The sequence below is a fragment of the Hyla sarda genome, chromosome 4 (genome assembly GCF_029499605.1).
Source record: "Hyla sarda isolate aHylSar1 chromosome 4, aHylSar1.hap1, whole genome shotgun sequence".
Taxonomy (NCBI): domain Eukaryota; kingdom Metazoa; phylum Chordata; class Amphibia; order Anura; family Hylidae; genus Hyla; species Hyla sarda.
In genome coordinates this window covers 338766840-338790740 of record NC_079192.1, presented here as the reverse complement: position 1 = coordinate 338790740, position 23901 = coordinate 338766840, and the positions used below count along the sequence as shown (strand labels likewise).

The 23901-nt window shown below is 42.4% G+C and overlaps 1 protein-coding gene and 1 long non-coding RNA gene across 2 annotated transcripts in view; both read left to right on the top strand.

The window, feature by feature from the left end:
• Nucleotides 1-23901, top strand: part of LOC130267163 (rho GTPase-activating protein 7-like) — a 336912-nt gene that overhangs the window by 24557 nt on the left and 288454 nt on the right. The window lies entirely within an intron of this gene.
• LOC130267164 (uncharacterized) overlaps nucleotides 19380-23901 on the top strand; it is an 85226-nt gene continuing 80704 nt past the window's right edge. The window contains exons 1-2 of the long non-coding RNA XR_008843076.1: nucleotides 19380-19636; nucleotides 20304-20367. This is a non-coding gene — a long non-coding RNA (uncharacterized LOC130267164). The remainder of the gene's footprint in view (nucleotides 19637-20303; nucleotides 20368-23901) is intronic.

Sequence of the window (23901 nt, the reverse complement as noted above, 5' to 3'; positions counted from 1 at the left end):
TACGCATGCTTGTTTGATCAGGGGAGAATTTGTACGGCCAGCTTTGGGTAATCATTACCTGCTATTTATCTTTGTCTCATAAGAAAGCAGTTATTACAAGTGAGCTCCGTTTATGGATAATGAGTCACATGTGCCAAAGTTGGCTCACAGAAAAAGTTTCTTACTGACCAATAAGCAGTGAAACACCAGTAAAACAAAAGCTATTTTATTCCTATTGTAATAGAAAGCACTTTTTCTTTTAATTTAAATTCATGAGACCCCAAGGAACCCTGTCTTTGTTGCCTATACAGAAGCTAACAGTGCTACTTTCATGTTCATGATCACGTTAAATAATAAAAGTTACGCTGTAATGGGTAACAAAGTCTATTTTTACAAACCAGCATTTGGACCCTGGAATTGAGCCCCCTTCATTTATCCATCTTTAACACTGTAAGTTCCATATTTCTTTTTGTTTCCAATTTATTTATTATATATTTTTCCTATTTTGTCAACAAGCATGGCACATATCAGACTGTTACATTATTGCAGGATCTTCGTGAATGCTCATGTATGGAATACAAATCCGTTAAAAAGCAGAGATATATACATATGTGGACTATGTAGTGATCAGCTTTTTTTTACCCTTCATTTATATAATTATAGGGGGATTATTTATGTTATATACCTTGAGGAGATTATTTAGGTGTTGTTAGCAATTTTTCTTCTCTATTTACTTTCTAAAGTGACCACAAGAGCCCTGTGGTCTGCCTTTTAGCATTATTGTTTTATACTTAGTATCTGTATAGTTTTAAGAAATATCTATATAGTTTTGATGTGTAACTTTACCCAGATATCTAAGTGATCTTTTGAGCGCCAATATGTTTTATTCTATTTTTTTAGTTTTTTATATTGTCACCTAGGGTATAGGCTACAGATTGGTTGGCTTGATCCAGGGCTATATAGTGAACCTTTCCTGAAAGCCAATAAGCCATGTCTATGTGTAAGTGGGCGTAAAAGGGCAAATAATCACCTACTTTTTGCACACAGCTGGATCTTGCACAAAAATGATGCGACTGTTTGTCATTTTTAACTGTTAAAATGAGTGGTATTGTCTTGTTGGTTAGTGTTGCTTTCTTGTCTTGTAGCTCTGGGTTTGCAGCTGGCCAAGGAGTTGGTATATACTTCCCATATTTGCATGCATTTCCTCTGAGTTTTCTGCTTTCCTCCCACACACCAGACACATGCTTTGCTTATTTAGCTCCATATGAAATGGCCATAGAAGTGTGTGCATAAACTTGAAGTGAGAAAATTGTTGGAAGCCGCATTAGGGACCGGAATGTTAACAGAAATAAATGATGTCATCAAAAGTAAAAATCCTTAATATATGTTAGGAAAACAGACACCAAAATATTCAGAAGAAATCACAGAATAAAATATACATGGCTGCTTTATTTTGAACTCCTGAACACTTCTTTTATTAATCACTATACACTTCTTAATCTCTTAGGCTGTTGAATTTTGTGTTGGGCTGGGAGGATATTGTTGGCATCTCCTAAGATATACCTCCAATGCAAGATTGCAACAGATCCAATTGTATATGTGTAAAACGCATATACTACATGTTTTAGAGTGTCCCTCTGCATATGAAAGAGTTATAGACTACTCTTACACATAATCATCAAAAAAGAGAAAAACAGAGCCACTTGTATAGGGGTTTAAATAAAATTATAAATCTTTAGTAAATCAATTAAAACATTTTTAAGTTAAACTAAGGAGTGCACCCTACACCTGCTATTTTACTTGCAGGGGGCTACTATAGCAGCACATATCCTTTCCCTGTGATTATCTTCCTTTCTTATACAGTAAAAAAGGAAGGACCGTATATACTCGAGTATAAGCCAACCCGAATATAAGCCAAGGCCCCTAATTTCACCCCAAAAACCAAGGAAAAGTTATTGACTCGACTATAAGCCTAGGGTGGGAAATACATCATCCCCCCATGTCATCACCCCCCCCCTGTCATCATTCAGACCCCCATAATAAACAATGGAAAAGGCAAGTGGAGCTCACAGCAAAAGGCACGAGGTTAACTAAGTAACCCTCACTCAAGGGTTAAAAAATACAAAAATGGATTAAAGAAAACACTTCTTAATCCTCAGTGTCTTATCATCTGTGGTGAGTGTGCAATAGACATTTGACACTAGATCATATAAAAACTGCCAGCTAGTATTGCACACTCACCCCGTAATAAACACCCCGTCATCATCCCCCCCTTCATCATCACCGTCTGTCATCATCCCCCCCCTTCATCATTGCCCTGTCATCATCCCCCCCCCTTTATCATCACTGCCTGTCAATCCAGTCGTCTTTAACCTGCGGACTTCCAGATGTTGCAAAACTACAACTCCCAGCATGCCCGGACAGCCATTGGCTGTCCGGACATGCTGGGAGTTGTAGTTTTGAAACATCTGGAGGTCCGCAGGTTGAGGACCACTGTGGCCTTCGTCATCATCCAGACCCCCCTCCCCCCTTTAGTTTTCTACTCGCCTCCCCTCGGTGGGAAGGAAGGGTGAGCTGGTCCGGGCCATCTATGCTGCATGGACCGTCCGGTGGGGAGGGTTAGTCGTTCTGGGCTGTCCATCTTCACTGGGGGGGGCCCTCTTCTCCGCTCTGGACCCAGCCCCAGACTAGTGACGTTGCCTTGACGACGACGCACAGGGACGTTCATGCGCAGGGACGTCCCTGTGCGTCGTCAAGGCAATGTCACTTGTCAGAGGCCAGGCCCGGAGCGGAGAAGAGGGCCCCCCCCCCCCCCGGTGAAGATGGACAGCCCGGAATGACTAACTCTCCCCACCGGATGGTCTCTGCAGCATAGATGGCCGGGACCAGCTCACCCTTCCTTCCCACTGAGGGGAGGTGAGTAGAAAACTAAAGGGGGGGGGGGGTCTGGATGATGATGAAGGCCGCAGTGGTCTTCAACCTGCGGACCTCCAGATGTTTCAGAACTACAACTCCCAGCATGCTCGGACAGCCGATGGCTGTCCGTGCATGCTGGGAGTTGTAGTTTTGAAACATCTGGAGGTCCGCAGGTTGAAGACCACTGAAGGGATTGACAGGCGGAGAGTTCACTCGAGTATAAGCCGAGGGCGGTGTTTTCAGCACGAAAAATCGTGCTGAAAAACTCGGCTTATACTCGAGTATATACGGTATTCCAACACATAGCAGCCCAGTGTATGGCAAAAAGACACTCTGGGTGCATAAAATCCTATAGACACTTCAGAGGTACTCATCAGGGAATACTCTGACATAAACCTCCAACACATTCAATAACAAAATGTGACATAGCCGAGTGGGGCGTTTACCATTTCGCATTTTCAATTATCTTTACAAATAAACAGAAATGGGTCTTGGAAATCTGTTCTAAATTAAAGGAAGTTTAAGCAATTTGTTTTTACTATTTGAAGGCTGTGTCCAGAAACATATGCTTGCTAACAACAAACAGCCAGGATACAACAGAACATTTTCTGGAAATGTGGTTGTACTTTGGGAAATGCAGTTTTTAAAATGATGTGACGTCCAATGTTATAAACTTTCCCACGACTGTGAAATCAAATAAATGTTATAAGAGCATTAGCATAAGAGCACAACTGGCAAGCCTTTAGAAAAGGTGAACAAGGATTATATATCATGGATTGTGGTTTATTTTTAGGTCAAAATTTGATACATGGAGTGATTAGAATTTTGAACTCCTTTTTGGATTTGTACAACTTTCACACTAGGGATCACGCTGCAGTTAGTTAGCTGTTTTCAGGTACAAGCCTTAGGGTTCTCACACACAAGCATTTAAAGGACGATTTTTGTGTGCACAATATATCTATGTCATAAGACCCCTGGCTGGGCCTTGCAAACTGACATCTGCCCATTGTCCTCATCAGACCCACTGTCAGGCCAGGACTTATGGATTCAATATATATTTTTTAAATTAGTTCAATAATTAAAATTTTTATATAGATTTGTAATTTCTTCTTTTTCTTAGTTCTATATGTGAGAGCAAGGGGAGTTTGTCCTGTAGTTTTTGATGCCGCATTTTAACCCCTTAAGGACCAGGCCATTTTACACCTTAGGACCGGAGCGTTTTTTGAACATCTGACCACTGTCACTTTAAACATTAATAACTCTGGAATGCTTTTACCTATCATTCTGATTCCGAGATTGTTTTTTCGTGACATATTCTACTTTATGTTATTGGTAAAATTTTGTCGATACTTGCATCGTTTCATAGTGAAAAATTTCAAAATTTGCTGAAAAAATTGAAAATTTTGCATTTTTCGAACTTTGAAGCTCTCTGCTTGTAAGGAAAATGGATATTCCAAATAAAAATTTTTTTTATTCACAAATACAATATGTCTACTTTATGTTTGCATCATAAAATTAATGAGTTTTTACTTTTGGAAGACACCAGAGGGCTTCAAAGTTCAGCAGCAATTTTCCAATTTTTCACAAAATTTTCAAACTCACTATTTTTCAGGGACCAGTTCAGGTTTGAAGTGGATTTGAAGGGTCTTCATATTAGAAATACCCCACAAATGACCCCATTATAAAAACTGCACCCCCCAAAGTATTCAAAATGACATTCAGTCAGCGTTTTAACCCTTTAGGTGTTTCACAGGAATAGCAGCAAAGTGAAGGAGAAAATTCACCATCTTCATTTTTTACACTCGCATGTTCTTGTAGACCCAATTTTTGAATTTTTACAAGGGGTAAAAAGAGAAAATTTATACTTATATTTGTAGCCCAATTTCTCTCGAGTAAGCACAAACCTCATATGTCTATGTAAAGTGTTCGGCGGGTGCAGTAGAGGGCTCAGAAGCGAAGGAGCGACAAGGGAATTTTGGAGAGTACGTTTTTCTAAAATGGTTTTTGGGGGGCATGTTGCATTTAGGAAGCCCCTATGGTACCAGAACAGCAAAAAATCCCCACATGGCATACCATTTTGGAAACTAGACCCCTTGGGAAACGTAACAAGGGGTAAAGTGAACCTTAATACCGCACAGGTGTTTCACGACTTTTGCATATGTAAAAAAAAAAAAAAAATTTTTCACTAATATGTGTGTTTCCCCCCAAATTTCACATTTTTGCAAGGGTTAATAGCAGAAAATACCCCCCAAAATTTGTAACCCCATCTCTTCTGAGTATGGAGGTACCCCATAAGTGGACCTGAAGTGCATTACGGGCGAACTACAATGCTCAGAAGAGAAGGAGTCATATTTGGCTTTTGGAGAGAAAATTTTGGTCGGGGGGCATGTCGCATTTAGGAAGCCCCTATGGTGCCACAACAGCAAAAAACCCTCACGTGGCATACCATTTTGGAAACTAGACCCCTTGAGGAACGTAACAAGGAATAAAGTGAGCCTTAATACCCCACAGGGGTTTCACGACTTTTGCATATGTAAAAAAAATATATTTTTTTTCACTAAAATGTGTGTTTCCCCCCAAATTTCACATTTTTGCAAGGGTTAATAGCAGAAAATACCCCCCAAAATTTGTAACCCCATCTCTTCTGAGTATGAAGGTACCCCATAAGTGGACCTGAAGTGCACTACGGGCGAACTACAATGCTCAGAAGAGAAGGAGTCATATTTGGCTTTTGGAGAGCAAATTTTGCTCGGGGGGCATGTCGCATTTAGGAAGCCCCTATGGTGCCAGGACAGCAAAATAACCCCCACATGGTATACCATTTTGGAAACTAGACCCCTTGAGGAACGTAACAAGGTGTACAGTGAGCATTTACCCCCCACTGGTGTCTATCAGAACTTTGGAACAGTGGGCTGTACAAAATTTTTAATTTGCACAGCCCACTCTTCCAAAGATCTGTCAGACACCAGTGGGGTGTAAATTCTCACTTCACCCCTCATTATATTCCGTGAGGGGTGTAGTTTCCGAAATGTGGTCACATGTGGGGTTTTTTTTTTTTTGCGTTTGTCAAAACCGCTGTAACAATCAGCCACCCCTGTGCAAATCACCTCAAATGTACATGGTGCACTCTCCCTTCTGGGCCTTGTTGTGCGCCCCCAGAGAAGTTTGCGCCCACTTATGGGGTATCTCCGTAGTCGGGAGAAATTGCATTACAAATTTTGGGGGGCGTTTTTCCCTTTTACCTCTTGTCAAAATGAAAAGTAAAGGGCAACACCAGTGTGTTAGTGTAAAAAATTTATTTTTTTACAATAACACGCTGTTGTAGACCCCAACTTCACCTTTTCATAAGGGGTTAAAGGAGAAAAATCCCCCCAAAATTTGTAACACAATTTCTCCCGAGTACGGCGATACCCCATATGTGACCCTAAACTGTTGCCTTGAAATACGACAGGGCTCCAAAGTGAGAGCGCCATGCGCATTTGAGGCCTGAATTAGGGACTTGCATAGGGGTGGACATAGGGGTATTCTACGCCAGTGATTCCCAAACAGGGTGCCTCCAGCTGTTGCAAAACTCCCAGCATGCTTGGACAGTCAACAGCTGTCCAGCAATACTGGGAGTTGTTGTTTTGCAACAGCTGGAGGCTCCATTTTGGAAACAGTGGCGTACCGGACGTTTTTCAATTTTATTGGGAGGGGAGGGGGGCTGTGTAGGGGTATGTGTATATGTAGTGTTTTTTACTTTTTATTTTATTTTGTGGTAGTGTAGTGTAGTGTAGTGTTTTTAGGGTACAGTCACACGGGCGGGGGATTACAGCGAGTTCCCGCTGCGAGTTTGAGCTGCCGCGCAAAATTAGCTGCATCGCAAACTTGCAGCCTGATACTCACTGTAAGCCCCCTGCCCATGTGAATGTACCCTGTACATTCACAGGGGGGGGACCTCCAGCTGTTACAAAACTACAACTCCCAGCATGCACAGTTTATCAGTGCATGCTGGTAGTTATAGTTTTGCAACAGCTGGAGGCACACGGTTGGGAAACACTGAGTTAGGAAACAGACAATGTTTCCCAACCAGTGTGCCTCCAGTTGTTGCAAAACCACAACTCCCAGCATTCTCAGGAATGCTGGGAGTAGTAGTTCGGCAACATCTTTAGAGCCAGATGTTGCCGAACTACAACTCCCAGCATGCTGGGAGTTGTAGTTTTGCAACATCTGGAGGACTACAGTTTGCAGACCACTAATACAGTGGTTCCCAATCTGTGCCCTTCCAGATGTTGCAAAACTACAACTCCCAGTATGCCAAAACTGTCCAGGCATGCTGGGAGTTGTAGTTCTGCAACATCTGAAGGGCCAGATGTTACAGAACTACAACTCCCAGCATGCCTGGACAATAAGGGCATGCTGAGGATGTGTAGTTTTGCAACATCTGGAAGGGCACAGTGGTCTCCAAACTGTGGACCTCCAGATGTTGCAAAACTGCAACTCCCAGCATGCCCAGACGCCAAGGGCTGTCTGGGCATGCTGGGAGTTGTAGTTTACACGGTCCCATTACAGCAATGCATGTCGCTTTACGGCGACGTGCATTGCTGTAAAGGGCCCGACCGCGGCTGAAGATCTACTCACCTGTCGCCGCCGCCGCCATCTTCCTCGCCGGGATCCGGGTCTTCAGGGACGAGGTAAGTACCGGGGCTGGTCCCCAGCACTCCCCTGTCCCCCGCCGCGTCCTCCGGTCTTCCTCCCGTCCTCTCCGGACTTCAAGGGGCCGGGCAGGACGGGAGGAAGTAACCGCCCCCCCTCCTGCGATTGGTCGGTTAACTAACCGACGGATCGCAGGGGATCGGAGGAGGTGGCAGGCTTGCCACCTCGCTCCGATACTTCAGCATGGTCCTGGCTGTCTGTGACAGCCGGGATCATGCGAAATTACCGGGTGGTCGGGTCCAAGAGACCCGATCAGCCCGGCATCGCCTCAGATCGCAAGGGCGATTTCCCTTGCGATTTGCGGCGATCGCCGACATGGGAGGCCTACATGGCCCCCCTCGGCGTTTGCCCTGGATGCCTGCTGAAGGATTTCAGCAGGCATCCAGTTCCGATCTCTGCCCGGCGAGCGGCAGAGACCGGAAATACAACAGGACGTTCTCTAACGTCCTTGGGCATTAAAGCCCAGGTAGTGGGGACGTTAGAGAACGTCCTATGTCCTTAACAGGTTAAAGGAGTGTTCTGGTGAAAGGATTTTTTTTTCATAAAGATGTCCAAGTCTCCTGTGCTCTCCTCTTTCGGATGCTAGAGTCAGTTGCTACTCAGCCAATCATCGGCTGCAGCAGTGTTCCACCTCAGCAAGTGATTGGCTGTGGAACATTCTGATGTATTGAGTCCCAGAACCAGGAAGGGGAGTGCACCTAAAACTGGTGCTCAGTGTACTGTGAACTGTTTTACAGCTTTGTGGTCATGTGATTTTTTTCAGGTGATTCACTGTAAACCTACGGCTTTCTTTGCACACATGTTTTTAACTGTACTATGTCATGAACAGGGGTGGGCAGGGAGAAGTGAGCCCTAAAGCTGTCCCTATAATCCCCTCTCCCTGCTTACTTGTCCATTTGCCCTAAATGACGAATCGACAACTTGGAGCCAGCCCCTTCCTTGTGCTAAAGTGCATGGGCATTGAAGTCAACAAAACAAATGGTACTGTACATGTTGGAAAACAAGTCAAAAAAATAACTGGAATTCAATAACCAACTAACAGATATATAAATAAAAACAAGGCAGGATATAGCATACTAACATACAGAAACCGGAATCAAGATTAACGGCAGACATGATAATATGAACAAGACTAGATATGGGGATAAGCTCAGCAGACAAAACCAGGAGATGCAGGGGATGAATACTAAACAGGTCAATAAATAAAGAGCACTGTTCATACTGGACTCAGAACAAGGAACAAACTAGACACCCCACTCCAATCATAGAGGAACATAAATACTAAAGCCAAATAGGCTCCTAGCCAGCGGGCACTGTCCATTGAGTGATAGGATACTGGCCCAGGAGGAAAACAAAAATCCAAAATAAAAGCAAACACGGGTACAGGCAGAAGACTCACTCACTCCTAGATATACGGATTAGCACAAAGCTCCAAACAGGATTCTATCCTCTGAGTTGCAGGATAACAAGGACAAAACAGGACTGACATAACGCACAGTGTGAATACAGACTAAGGGAACACAAAGCAAAATACAGAACAAACATACACAAATACTAAAACCCATCAAATGTACTAAAACAAAGCAGGCTAAAATCTATATATCATACAGGACAGATAACCATGGTTAAAACTCAGGAAAAGTGTCCAAACAAACATAGCTAAGGTGCATAATAAACAAGACATGGCCGTCAGAGCACAGATCTAATTACCAGCACAAAGCAGCCCCTAAAGAGGCCTTAAATAACCTCCCAGTGTTGCATGGAACTCTTCCCAAACCAGGGAGAATTAGCAGAGAATAAACTGTTCAGACACAAAAACAATGTCTGGACTAAAGCAGAAAAATGAAAATAAGGTACAGGACCTTTTTCCTGTCCCTGTCTAAAGTCCCCTCAGCTAGAGTCCCTCCATTCCACAGGACTCTCCTGCAGGGCTTGTCCCTTGGTCGCCTCATATAAATATATTTCTGTATAGTGTACAAATGTATAGGACCTACCTAGGTCACGTGATATATTTTAATGATTTTACAGATATTTAGGACCTTCCTGGGTCATGTGATGATGTCATGTGATGTACCCAGAGTTCTCTGGGTTCAGGACTTACAGGCTTTGCAGCCAATGGGATTAGGCCAGCCCCTACCTAATATATAAGGGGCTGTAGTCTGTAAATTCCCTCTCTTGGTTCTTGCTCTTATCTCTTCCTCCTGGACACCCAAGCAAGCACAATCAGCATATATAAATTCATCTCAACTAGGCCAAATCCTAAAGAACCAGCAGCCACTAAAACCGTTAGTTATAAAGCTCTGTTTCCTAAATCCTTGCGACTACTATTCAACTCAACTCATACAATTAGTAGCACAGTGGCCTGCTTAAAGCTAAAGACTATTAGTCCCAGCAAAGCCTGTGAGGAACCTGCATCCCGGTTACCTCAAAAGAAACTGTTTAAGTGTAAAGACTGTTTGCATAAGAAGTTCAAGTAAAAGTTTCCAGTTATCTCATAAAATCTGCTTTGGACATTCTGTTTATTATCCCTGCCTTTGTGGTCCAGTTGGCGGCAAGATCTCTTATACTAAGCAAACCACACCCTGGCATCACAACAAAGCAAGGGTTAATACCACCAGACCCTGCATCATCATTACAACACCCTAGGTCACCACAACAGAAACGGACATAACATACAGTACTCAGAATGCTGCCCCCCTAGTTTTTGATTCCTCACAGTTTTTTTTTATATTGATAAATACAGTGGTTAAATAAGTTGCACTAGCCCCTTGCTCAGGAAATATGCATTTCATAGTTGTACAGAAACTTATATCAGATCAAACAATACAAGTCTTGCAACTGTAGAGATTGCAGGCACACGCAGCAGATGGGAGATGCACATATTTTAAAGTTAAAACCTACCTGCATAATTCTAATAGATTAACCCTTCAAATAGGTGGCAAGATGATTTAGTGCTCTCTGATTCCCAAGAGTTTCTTCCATGATGTACAGCTATTTCTCATTCTTTCCAATTCAAGGGGGTGGGGGTTAAACCAGAGACAGTGTGCAGCTGTTTGCAAGTAATACACAAACAGGACTTCATATTCCTTATTTCTCTGGCCAATTCCAGCAGAGCACCTACTTTTACTTCAATTCCATGACACTGTGATATTGAAAGTGCACTTAACTGAACAGGCTTGCCCTGTGTTGGGGGATGATGTACAGTACACTACTTTAGATGACATGCGGAAGTAAAGAAAGGGTTACGGATGTATAGGGTTTGCAAGGTACTATGTTAGCAATAATGAAAACTGATGAATAATGATGTTGACAAGGGAAGTGGGTGGGGAAAATTACATTCAGAAGGTAGCACTGTGCACACTCTCTCTCTCTCTCTCTCTCTCTCTCTCTCTCTCTCTCTCTCTCTCTCTCTCTCTCTCTCTCTCTCTCTCTCTCCCCGACACCATTTTCTGTGTTATGTCTTGGTCTGTGCTGCTCCAGATAGATTGACCCTAAAAAGCAGTAGACAGCAGTTGAGTGCAACTTTTCTATTTAAAGAATATAGTCAACTTTGAAAAACAGATATTTTTTAATATTGCTGCATATTTACATTATCAAAATATTTAATAATATAAATACATATAACTGCATGGGAGGAACACTTTTTTTTTTTTTTTTCTATGAATTCTATATTGTTTTTGTATGATAGCAATGGTTCTTGTGTGTATAAAAGGTTACCCTTGTATAAATATACATTGGAGCTGAAAGTTTATAACATCTCTTCATAAACATTAGTTTCTCAAAGATGTATGCTATCTTTTTAAAAAGCAATAATGCGCTTAGGACCCTAAACACTTCAGAAGACTAACCCCTGGCTTGTACTTTGATGTGGTTAGTTGTAAAACCATTACTTTGTTCTATACTTGTGTAAAATGAGAAGTGCAAGCTTAAAGCTGAATGTAATTTAACATAATGTTTTTGTGTAATACGGGAACAATATAAATGACCCAACATGTACAGCATAAATCAAGGCTCCACTTCTTCCCCTTTCTCTGCACAAAACATGTGGCTCTTGAATGCTAAAAATCCCTCCTATGGAAATCATTTGACTACAAATACTTGAGGTCAGACCTTTACAAGAAACAAAGAATACCAGCTGAAGGAATGCTTTTGATGTGTACACTATGGTTGTTTTTTCCAATTGCTTTAGGGTTGGAAAACAAGACATGGGAAGTTTTGCACCTCTAAAAAACTTTAATTGTAATAGCTAAGGTTACGTACATATTCAATGCATGATAAAATATTCATTAGTGCATATATATATATATATATATATATATATATATATATATACTGTATATATCTCTTTTAATTACAGTGACATTTCCTTGACTTATCCTCTTCCCTAGTGATGAGTGGCAGATGCTGTATTAGAATTCGCGATATTTCACGAATATATTGACGATTATTCATCCTATGTTTGCAAAATTCGCATATTCACTATGTTAACTTTTTTTTCCATGCGAAAATTCGCATGCACAATTCGCATAAAATTTGCATACAAAATTTGCATGGGAAAAAAAACAAAAAAAACTAATATTCCTCATTACAAATATATAGTACTGTACTTCTAAATATTCGTGAAATCACGAAGTGCCGATATTCGCGATAAAAATTTGCATTACGAATATTCGTGCTCAACACTTCCCTTCCCTTTCTAACACAGCCCCAGTCATAATTAGCTGACAGATTCCCTTTAAGAGGTACCGTATTTTTCGCCCTATAGGACGCACCGGCATGTAAGACGCACCCAATTTTAAAGGTGCAAAATCTAGAAAAAAAAAGATTCTGCACCCAACAGTGATCTTCAACCTGCGGACCTCCAGATGTTGCAAAACTACAACTCCCAGCATGCACGGACAGCCGTTGGCTGTCCGAGCATGCTGGGAGTTGTAGTTTTGCAACATCTGGAGGTCCGCAGGTTGAAGACCACTGGATAAGAGGTAATACTCACGTGTCCCGCCGCTCCGGACCCGTCACCGCTGCCCTGGATGTCACTGCATCGCTGTGGCCGTGTCCCCGGGGTGTCCCCGGACGTCTTCTCCCCCGGGATCCACGCTCTCCGTCGCCGCCATCACGTCATCGTCATCACGTCGCTACGCACACCGCTCCTATTGGATGAAAGTGAATTAACATCCCATAATTTGTTACATAATATCTCCTGAGAACACTCCATGCATGGTTAGGAATTGTTGTTGGTGCACAGGGCAGGGCTTATAAGGAAAGCAGCACTATGGGTCTATCAGTGCAGATTTTGCTGGAATGGCTTTCAGGGATCACGTTGAATTTACAGAGCCCTTGTAGCTATACGCAAGGCCATATTTAAAGTTCATGCTGCCCTAGGCAGTCATACTAAATACACCCCAGAATTTTTTCATGCAGCCAATATGCAGCAAAAAAATGTGTTACGTGCAGATTTTGTCCCAGATTTACGGTGGATCTCATTCACAGAACATACCTCAATCACAAATCCACAATATAATAGGCATGATGTTACTGCAGATCAGAAAAAAATTGTACCTTCACCCAAAGGGAGTACATTCACCCAAAGGGAGTATAATGATTTTCTCCTATTACCACTTATGAAAATGAAAAATTGGGGGAAACCCCAGCATTTTAGTATAAAAATCTAATTTTTCCTTTTCACATCCCACTTTAATGAACATTTATCAAACTTGTGTAGGGTGTTAAGGCTCACTATACTGCTTGTTACGTTCCTTGAGGGGGGTACCTTCTAAAATGGTATGCCATGTTGTTGTTTTTTTTTGCTGTTCTTGCACCATAGGGTCTTCCTAAATGCAACATGCCCCCCCCCCCCTCTCAGTAGTAATGTTCCTACCGCCAACCATCCCACAAACGGCAGGGAAAAAATAACGGAATGTCCACAGCGGATTTCAGGGATAAACTGAAGAAACTTTACTTGCAGAATTTATGAAACAGTCTTTAACATAAGTCTTTTCCTGAGTGAACTGGGATACGGGTTCCTCACAGGTTTGCTGGGACTTGGAAGCAATGAGCTTTTATGCAGACCACTGTGCTACTAATTAATATTTTAGCTGTTAGTAGTCACACAGGATTTGATAGATGGAGCTTAGAGTAACTCACGTTTAGTGGCTACAGGTTCTTAGGCTTTGGCCTAGATGAATTGTATTGATGCTGATGAGAGGCTTGTGCTTCTAGATAGTGCAAGAACTAAGAGCTAAGAGAGCGAATTTAGTGGCTTCAGCCTTTTATATAATAAGGGGCTGGACTAAGCTCATTGGTCAGAAAACCTGTAAGTTATGAACCCAGTGAACTCTGGGTACATCACATGAACTCTAAGGTCCTTGTACATTGTATACATCACAGCTGTGCATCATGTGACCACTAAGGTCCTGTACATATATTTTCTATACATTATATAAATATAAACACCCTTTACATGAACCAAGGGTAAGCCCTGCAGGAGAGCGCTATATGAATGGAGGGACTCTAGCTGAGGGGATTTTAGACAAGGGACAGGACAAGGTCCTGTACTAGGATATGACAAGTGTTTAATCTCGCTTGTATCTCCAAAAAGGGGTCATAGAGAGCACCTTCTGAAGACAACACGCATTCTATGGAAGCATGGAAGATAGCCTAGCACAGCACTCATCTTCAGCACAAACTCTTTCTAAGAGCCGCGGGTCCCAGAGGTTGGATCAGACAGTTGTCTCCTATTCTGTGGATAGGGATATGTTATTTTTAACTGGACAACCCCCTTTAACTCTTTTAAATAATTTAGGAAACCTTTTCTTACAGAATATATTAATGTGTAATTAAAAGCTTAATCTACTTTTTATTATCGGAAATTCTATGATCATATACAGTGAATCTTTCTCCTTTCATATTTTTGGAGTACAATTTCAGATTTAAATATTTATTCCTTATCCAGTGAAAGTATGTTGCAGGTTGCAGCATATTTACTTGGAAAATGAGCTGAATGACTAAATGATTTCCTTGTTTATACTTCTCTGTCAGGAAGATCCACGCAGCCACATGGTGCTAAGCATCTCAGTAATTTTCATCTGGCTATTGTCAGAAACTTTCTCTACAAGGCTAGGAGTCCACCTTTCATTGTCTTTCTGTAAAACATCTTACTCTAAGCATAAATCTGTCATATTTTAAAATACATGCACTAATATATTTCCAAAACCAACGTAACATCATAGAGAAAGTCATCTTGAAAACTGGACTCAGTCCTGCCAACTAGCTGAGAATTTATATCCTGTCAAAATTGTGTATATGGCCAAGTGGCATGGTTAAAGCGTACTTGTTGTTTTCTGACTCGGCTTTTGGAAGAATTGTGAACTGATTCATTTACCCAGGACCTTTTTGCTTTCATAGTTTCCAACTTTCCACCTTTTCAAACCACCGCAGGTTATGTAGGAGCATTTACCTTTTTTGGAAGGAAGATAACTGATCCGATTCTGAGAGATCAGCAAAACATTCTTTGGAAAAGGCTCTGATTACCAACGTAACTATGAATATATAGATTCTGCACAGTTATGATATGGTTGTGTGGCACTAGCATTTAACTGGTTAACAACCAAGGACGTGATATTAATGTGCAAGAGTCTTTGTCAGGATCCATATAAAACATTAGGATAAAGACATAAAGACAGAGAGGGGGATTTATCAAATCCTGCCCAGAGTAAAAGTTGTTGAGTTGCCCATAGCAACCAATCCGATCGCTTCTTTCATTTTTTCAGAGGCCTTGCTAAAAATGAAAGAAGCTATCTGATTGGTTGCTATGGGCAACTCAGCAGTTTTTCCTCTGGACAGGTTTTGATAAATCTCCCCCAGAGTTATTATAGCCCAGGAAGGGTAGCTCTTGTTTCTAGACCTGGCACTTCTACAACTTGCAAAAAAGAAAAAAGAGTAGAGTCAGCTCACCATCTGGTATAGTCACATCTCAATCCTGGAGGATCTGTAATCCTAGCAAGGAAGCATGGAGAGGTAGAGGGCCGGTTCCCAGGTAACTTATAAATGTGGCCACACACGATGCAATGTATGCAAATTTATCAACAACTCTAAGAATTTCCAATCTACATCTACGGGTATACACATGTGATTTATTTGGTGACTTGCATACCCTGCAATCTACAATATGTTGGTTGCACAACTAGAAAACTTAAGACGAGAATATCTCAACATTTGGCCCCATGTAATCAATTTTCTGTCCACTCACGATCCGTATTTGGACTTACGAGACATTTGCTTGAAAAACATACAGTAGAACCACTAAATTTGAATGTGCAGGGGATCGAAAAGGTCAAACCATCAAGACGAAGTGGTGACTGGAATAAACTGGTGTTCAGACGCGAGGCGTTTTGGATCCTCCGTCTGGACACGAGATACCCACAGGGATTATATTTCAGAAATGACCTTTCATATGTATATTGATTTATTATAGTTGTGGGTATCTTATAGATATGCAACATTATATGTACTATATACTATATGGTCTCCTGGACTCAGTCTGCATATTAGAGCTATGTACCTGTTCGCACACCTGTAGTCACTTACTGACTACAGATGAATGCACACTTCTAGGTAGGCGTACTCTTTCAGTATTTGTTGGTTTTGACTCTTGAACAGATATATAAACCATTCTCTCGCCTTGAGAGATACCGCTATGATTAAGGTTTTTTACAAACCGAAACGAGTCAATGTTTCTCTTGGCTTTTAATATGCACTTTTTTGTTGATTTTTAATGATCGAAATAAAGCATTGAAGTTTTAGGAAGCTGGATTTTGCACACTTCTACAACTTGGCATACAAATTATGATCATGTAAATGATGCAACACTGATTAGTTATGCATTTTATGAATATCGCATGAAGTAGACCGATAGGATATCCCTGAAGATAATGTGGCTGATAAAGCATAGCAAATGTGCCAGAATTCTGGTGTAATCTGCTCTAAAAACTGTTTGTATACCTATATACTATTTCTGTCTACATGATGTGCACCATTTTGTTATTGCCCACAGTAGGCACTTTATAAACATTGGCATGTACAGCCACATCAAATGGACATAATGTATTAACATGTCTATGTACATGCTATTGTTCAGTGGTGAGATCGCTTGTTCTTGTGTGACGCCTTTTTCTTCAATTTTTTTTTAACTATATGGAATAAAGAATATTTCCTGTAGTCCTCCGGCAGAACACAATGGGTTAATATTCTCTCATTGACCTCGGATGAGAGGGTGTAACTAGCAGTTAGAACCACAAGAACAATTAAACAATTGTTATTTGATCTGTCTAGGACCAAGAGAGTACAGGTATGTCCTCGAGCCCTGGTACTTAAGGGGTTTACGGGGTTTAAACCATTCTCACCAGCAGAGAATGGGTTAAACCTGGTTGGTCCCAGTTGCTATGGGCAGCTAGGGCCCACGGCTAATGCCAGGCACCGCCAATCGGGCCGATGGCCGGCATCAACCCTTTAGATGCTGCGATCAAAGTTGATCATGGCATCTAAAGTGAAACTAAAAAAAACTATGGCATAGCTTTGATCAGTGTAAGCAATCAAAAGATTGCATGTTATAGCCCCCTGTGGGGGCAAAAAAAATACATAAATAAAGTGTAAAAATAAAAGTTAATAAAAGTGAATTAAACCCATCCCTATTTAAAGGGGTACTCCGGTGTCAGAAAGTTAAACAGATTTGTAAATTACTTCTATTAAAAAATCTTAAACCTCCCAGTACTTATTAGCTGCTGAATACTACAGAGAAAATTATTTTCTTTTTGGAACACAGTGCTCTCTACTGAATAACAAGCATAGTGCTCTCTGCTGACATCTCTGTCCATTTTAAGAACTGTCCAGAGCAGCATATGTTTTCTATGAGGATTTTCTCCTACTATGGACAGTTCTTAAAATGGACAGAGATGCCAGCAGAGAGCTCTGTGTTTCAAAAAGAAAATAATTTTCTCCTGTAGTATTCAGCAGCTAATAGGTACTGGAAGGATTAAGATTTTTTAATAGAAGTAATTTACAAATCTGTTTAACTTTCTGGCATCAGCCCCGGGATCCCTGCTGCGGCACCCCGCTATCATTACAGCACAGGGCGAGTTCGCTCTGTGCATAATGACGGGCGATACAGGGGACGGGGCAGCGTGACATCATAGCTCCACCCCTCGTGACATCACGGCCCGTCCCCTTAATTCAAGTCTATGGCAGGGGGCGTGATGACCGCCACGCCCCCTCCCATAGACTTGTATTGAAAGGGGCGGGCTGTGACATCACGAGGGGTGGAGCCGTAACGTAACGATGCCCCGGCCCCTGTACTGCCCGTCATTACGTGCAGAGTGAACTCGCTCTGTGCTGTAATGATAGCGGGGTGCCGCAGCGAGGATCCCGGGGCTCCCCAGCAGCGGGATCGCGGCGATCTGACATCTTATCCCCTATCCTTTGGATAGGGGATAAGATGTCTAGGGGCGGAGTACCCCTTTAAGGGGTTAATCTACCAAACCTGACACAGTACTAAAGCCCCACAAATGACAGCCCTGTGTGGTTTTTTTTTTCTTTCTCTACTCTTGGAGGAAGAAGAGGCACAAGAACATATTGCCCTTTATACTAGGCGTTTGTCTAGTCCCTGGAGCTGTACCAGCCAGTTGTAAACCGAGGAATTCCCCCTAGTGACTTATCTGCTGCCAGAGTGAAGTTGCACTCCTCTCCGGCAAGTGGGGACTTCTGGAAAAAATTGCCAGATTCTGGTGTGCGGAGCTCCAGCAGTGTTCTGGCATGTAAAATGTCTGCGCTTGCGCAGTGCTGTAGGATTCGCACTGCGCATGTGTGAGAGACAGGTTCTCTCTCTCGAGAATCCTCACAATGGCCGCAGTGTCGGATAGAGACCATGCTCTCCAGGGGCAGCTGGTCTCTCTGACACACAAGATGTGTCTTAATCTGGAGACCCGCATTTCTGGTGGGCATCTTAGTGTTGATGTTTTGTTTTTCAGATACCCAGAGCAACCAGAAAATCTAGGCACACGCTGTGTGCCCCAATGCCATAAACTTCTTCCTGACTCTTGGGGGCCAGGATATTTGTGAGGCATGTCTGCACCCTCCTCAGACTTTAGCTTCTTAGAGGGGAACTCCGCTGCATTTTTGTTTCTGCTAAAAAAAAAAAAGCATGAGAGGGAAAGGGGAGCCTCACCAGAAGAGTCCAGCTCATCAGCCCATCGGAACCTGAGATTGAAGTATTAGAGGACATCTTCAAATTCCATAAAGGTAAAGGGGGAGATTTATCAAAACCTGTTCAGAGGAAAAGTTGCCATGTTGTCCATAGCATTCAATCAGTTTGCTTCTTATTGGTTGCTTATTGGTTGCTATGGGCAACTCAGAAGCTTTCCCTCTGGACAGGGTTTGATAAATCTTCCCCGAAGTGCCTAAATTGATCCAAACAGTGAAGCAGACATTGGAGGTTGAAAAAGATGTTTCTCATAAATAAAAACAAACAGTTATACTACTTCCCTGAAGCTGGAGTAAGGATGCTACCTGGCCATATGCTCAGAATGGTTAAAAAGGACTGGTCCAGACCTGAAAAGAAAACCGAAGAAAACAGATTTTAATCCATTTATAGATTGAACCCAGGTTTCATCTCTGAATGGGAATCTCCTACAAAATTGGATGTAGCTGCGGCCAAACTGGACATGTTCTAGATCCTAAGGGACCAGGGACCAGGAATCGTCTCCTCCAGAATGAATGCACCAAACTGATGACGTGGGCAGAAGACAATCTGTTATCCTTGTCAGCCATCAATATTGGGGTATCTGAGAAAGTCCCGGCAGACTGGCTCAGCAGGAACCAGCTTCCATAAGGGGAGGGGGAACTGAACGTCAAGCCTTATCCTGCAAAGAGCCCTATTTGAGAATCTGGCCTGATGGAGTCGTCTTCAGGACTGTGCTGGGGTTTTTGCCAAAGATACCCTCCATGGTGAACCTCAACCAAGAAATCGTTCAACCTGTTTTTGAAGACACAGAAGGTGAGTCCACTCCATTGGATGTTAAAATATCTGTGCTACCCTATGAGGATAGGACCTCATCTTTCAGATTGTCAGAAGCTTTCTTCCTACAATTTTCAGGTCCTCACAGGGGCAGAAAGGCTACCAAGTCCTCTTTGGCATGATGTATCAGTGATGTGATTAATCATTGCTACTTTCTGGAGGGGGCTTCTTCTCCGTTACTGCTAAAAGCCCATTCTACCCGTTCAACAGCGGCATCATGGGCTGAAAGGTATCATGTTCCAATGGAACAAATCTGCAGAGCAGTGACATGGGCTTCGCCTACAATCTTTATCAAACACTATATTTTGGATGTGGCAGTGTCTGAGAGATCAGCTTTTCATATGAGTGTTATAAATGCTGCTGGTCCTGTTTAATTGCCCTCCCCCCTTAGTTTTTTCTGTATTGCTTTGCAATTCCCACTGTGTGCCACCAGAGAATGACAGGAAGTAGAACATTTTTCTCTCACCTGAAATTTTCATTCCCTCGAGTCCGAAGGTAGCACAAGTATCCCTCTCAATAAAGTGTTTTTCTGCATACTATACACGGAGGCTTTTTTTTGTGGGGATTTAGTACGGTGTGGTAGATTAATTAATGATTGTTTAATTGTTCTTGTAGTTCTAACTGCTAGCTACACCTTTTCCTCCAGGGTCAATGAGAGACTGTTAACCCATTGTGTGCCAGCTATGGACTCTAGGAAATGAAAATTTAAGGTAAGAGAAAAATTGTCTACATATCACCCCTCACATTTTGTAAAAAATTTGTGACAACACTGAAATTACACTCTGCTAAAATGTAATGTTGTCCCCTCAAAAAATTAACATACAGCCATTAACACCTTAAGGACCAAGGGCGTACCTGTACGCCCTGGACCCGCTCCCACGCTGTAACACGGGGTCACGGGCTGACCCCGCATCATAGCCGGGTGGTCCCGATGCCAGACATCACCGATCGCGGTAATGCCCGGCATTAACCCTTTAGATGCAGCGATCAAAGTTGATTGCCGAGTCTAAAGTGAAACTAAACGACTCCCGGCAGCTCAGCCAGGCTGTTCGGGACTGCTACAGTGAAATCGCTGCGTCCTTAACAGCTGTATGGACAGAGGAGGGTGCTTACCTTCTCAGTCCGATCGGCACTCTGCTGCTCCATGCCTGAGATCCAGGCTGGAGCAGCAGAGTGCCGATAGCACTGATCAAGGCTATGCTATGGCATAGCATTGAACAGTATATGCAATTAGTAGGTTGCATGTAATGGTCCCCTATGGGGACTAAAAAATTGTGTAAAAATAGTTTTGAAAAAAAGTTAATAAATGTAATATAACCCCTTCCGTAATAAAATCACCCCTCTTTTCCCATTTAAAAACAAATGTAAACATAAATAAACATATGTGGTATCGCCGCGTGCGTAAATGTCCGAACTATAAAAATATAACCTTAATTTAACCACACAGTCAATGGCGTATACGTAAAAAAAAAATTCCAAAGTTCAAAATTGCGTATTTTTTATAATTTTGTATACCCTAAAAAAAAATTTTAAGCGATCAAAAACACCCGAGTATGCGGAAAAACAAAAAAGTTATAGGGATCAGAAGATGACAATTTTAAACATACTAATTTTGGTACATGTAGTTATAATTTTTTTTTAAGTGGTGAAATAAAATAAAGTAGTAGAATAGTAGAATATGCCCCACAAATATATTTTTTTCTGGTTTTGCCATAGATTTTGTGGTGGAATGATTGATGTATTGCGAAGTATAATTGGTGGTGCAAAAAAACGCCCTCATTTGGGTCTGTAGGTGAAAGCGTTATGATTTTTAGATGAAAAAACGAAAGTGCAAAAATGAAAAATGTCCCGGTCCTTAAAGGGTAGCTCCCACCATCCTATTTTTTATTTTTTTGCTAGCCCGATCCCCCCCCCCCCCGCTACAGCACTAGCCCGTTCCCTCCTCCCCCCCCCCCCCAGCCCCGCATACCTCGTTCCCTCATTACACTTGCAGTTACTGCAGAGTCCGGCAGCGGGCGTGCAGGGACAGCGGCGGGAACGAGGCGGCGGCGGCGATGTGCGGGAGGAGTGGCCTCCCAGCCAGTGGCCGGGGAGCCAATGCGCTCGCTCCCGCCTGTCTGATTGACAGGCAGGGAGCGAGTGCAGCCTAACTGAAAAAGGACTGATTGCCACTCCAAAATCTGTCCTTTTTCAGTGGCCGGTTTTTAAATGTAAATTAAACCTTTTTAATGAAAAAAATAAAAATAAAAGTATATTAGAGATATGTTGTAGTACAGAAGTACTACAACATATAAAAAAATAAAGTTGGTGACAGTGCCCAGTACTCCGCCCCTAGACATCTTATCCTCTATCCAAAGGATAGGGCATAAGATGTCAGTACGCCACAGTCCCGCTGCTGGGGATCCCCGGGATCCCCGCTGCGGCACTGCACTATCATTACAGCACAGAGCGAGTTCGCTCTGCACGTAATGACACGCAATACAGGGGCCGGAGCATCGTTACATCACGGCTCCGCCCCTCGTGATGTCACGGCCCACCCCTTTCAATACAAGTCTATGGGAGGGGGCGTGGTGGTCGTCACGCCCCCTGCCATAGACTTGCATTAAGGGGACGGGCCGTGATGTCACGAGGGGCGGAGCCATGACGTCACGTGGCTCCATCCCCTGTATCGCCCGTCATTACACACAGAGCGAACTCGCTCTGTTCTTTAATGATAGCGCAGTGCTGCAGCGGGGATCCCGGGGATCCCCAGCAGCGGGACCGCGGCGTACTGAAATCTTATCCCCTATCCTTTGCATAGAGGATAAGATGTCTAGGGGCGGAGTACCCCTTTAAGGGGTTAACGTCTAAACCTTGGAAACAAGTGAGTACACCCTTAAGTGGCAATGTTTAAATTGGGCCCAATTAGCCATTATTTCTCCACAGTGCCATGTGATTCATAAGTGTTACAAGGTCTCAGGTGTAGATAGGGAGCTGTTGTCTTAAATTTGCTCTCACACTCTCTAATACTGGTTACTAAAAATTCAACATGGCACCTCATGGCAGAGAACTATCTGAGGATCTGACAAAAATAATTGTTTCTCTTCATCAAGATGGCCTAGGCTGTAAGAAGATTGCCAAGACACTAAAACTGAGCTGCATCATGGTGGGCAAGACCATACAATGGTTTCACAGGACAGTTTAGAAAAGGAAAGTCCAGCACTGCAGGTCCAAAGCAAGGAAGCCGTTTTATTGTATAAGAACACACGGACACCAAACGTGGATCACAAGTGACGCGTTTCGACGAGCTCTCTCGCCTTAGTCGTACAAAGAAATATTAAGATCCTTCTGGTCTATATAGGGGAAAGCGGCTCCACCCCCCACCAGGTGAAAACACCTGAGTGGTGTGGGCGGGGCCACCTCCCTCCCACACAGACACAGACTTGATGTACAATACACATAGAAAAAATTTGCACCAATATATTATAAACAACAATAAATATAGTGAATATACAAAAATAAAGAGAAATTCTTACAAGATGCATGATTTCAGCTGTGAAATGTACAAAAATAGTAAATACACAGTTTAATAGAAGATATATAAAGTTAAATAAACATATTGATCAAAAGCCCCCACTAGTGAGAATAATGTAAATAAATGTGGTAGGTGTTACACCACACATTACTAAATCAGTAGCATAACCAATGATGTGCTTGTAAAGTAAAAAAATTTATATAACAAAAGAACGGGGGATATAAACATGGGGTTAAAACCTGTGTGTGTGAACGAGTCTCTAATCATACCTGCATGTATTAGCAAGTAATGCGAGAGTCGTTCTAACAGCAAAGTTGGAGAAAGAAATCCGATGAAAAAGCTCATGCACCAAATCAAAAAACATAAAAATCTGAATGACAAGATTAAATTTATATAATATAAGGTGCAGAGTGATCATCGGAACCACAAAATGAAATCAACTTAAGGGTGATCACTGGATACATGAAACCTAAGCAAAAGGCAAAAACATATACCTAGAATAATTGAATATGGATAGTGCATGCAAATATATAACTGTTAATCCTGCACTATTATTAGATCCAGTGATAACCCTGTAGTTGAAGGAGGTCCGTATATTGGTAACTAATGTTGTTAAAGGGGGACAAGTGTGAACAGGAGGCAGTACACACAATCTCACCACACCCAGTTTAGAACTAGTAGTATAACATGGTATCTTGCCTCCTGTTCATACCTGTCGGGAATCTAGTGC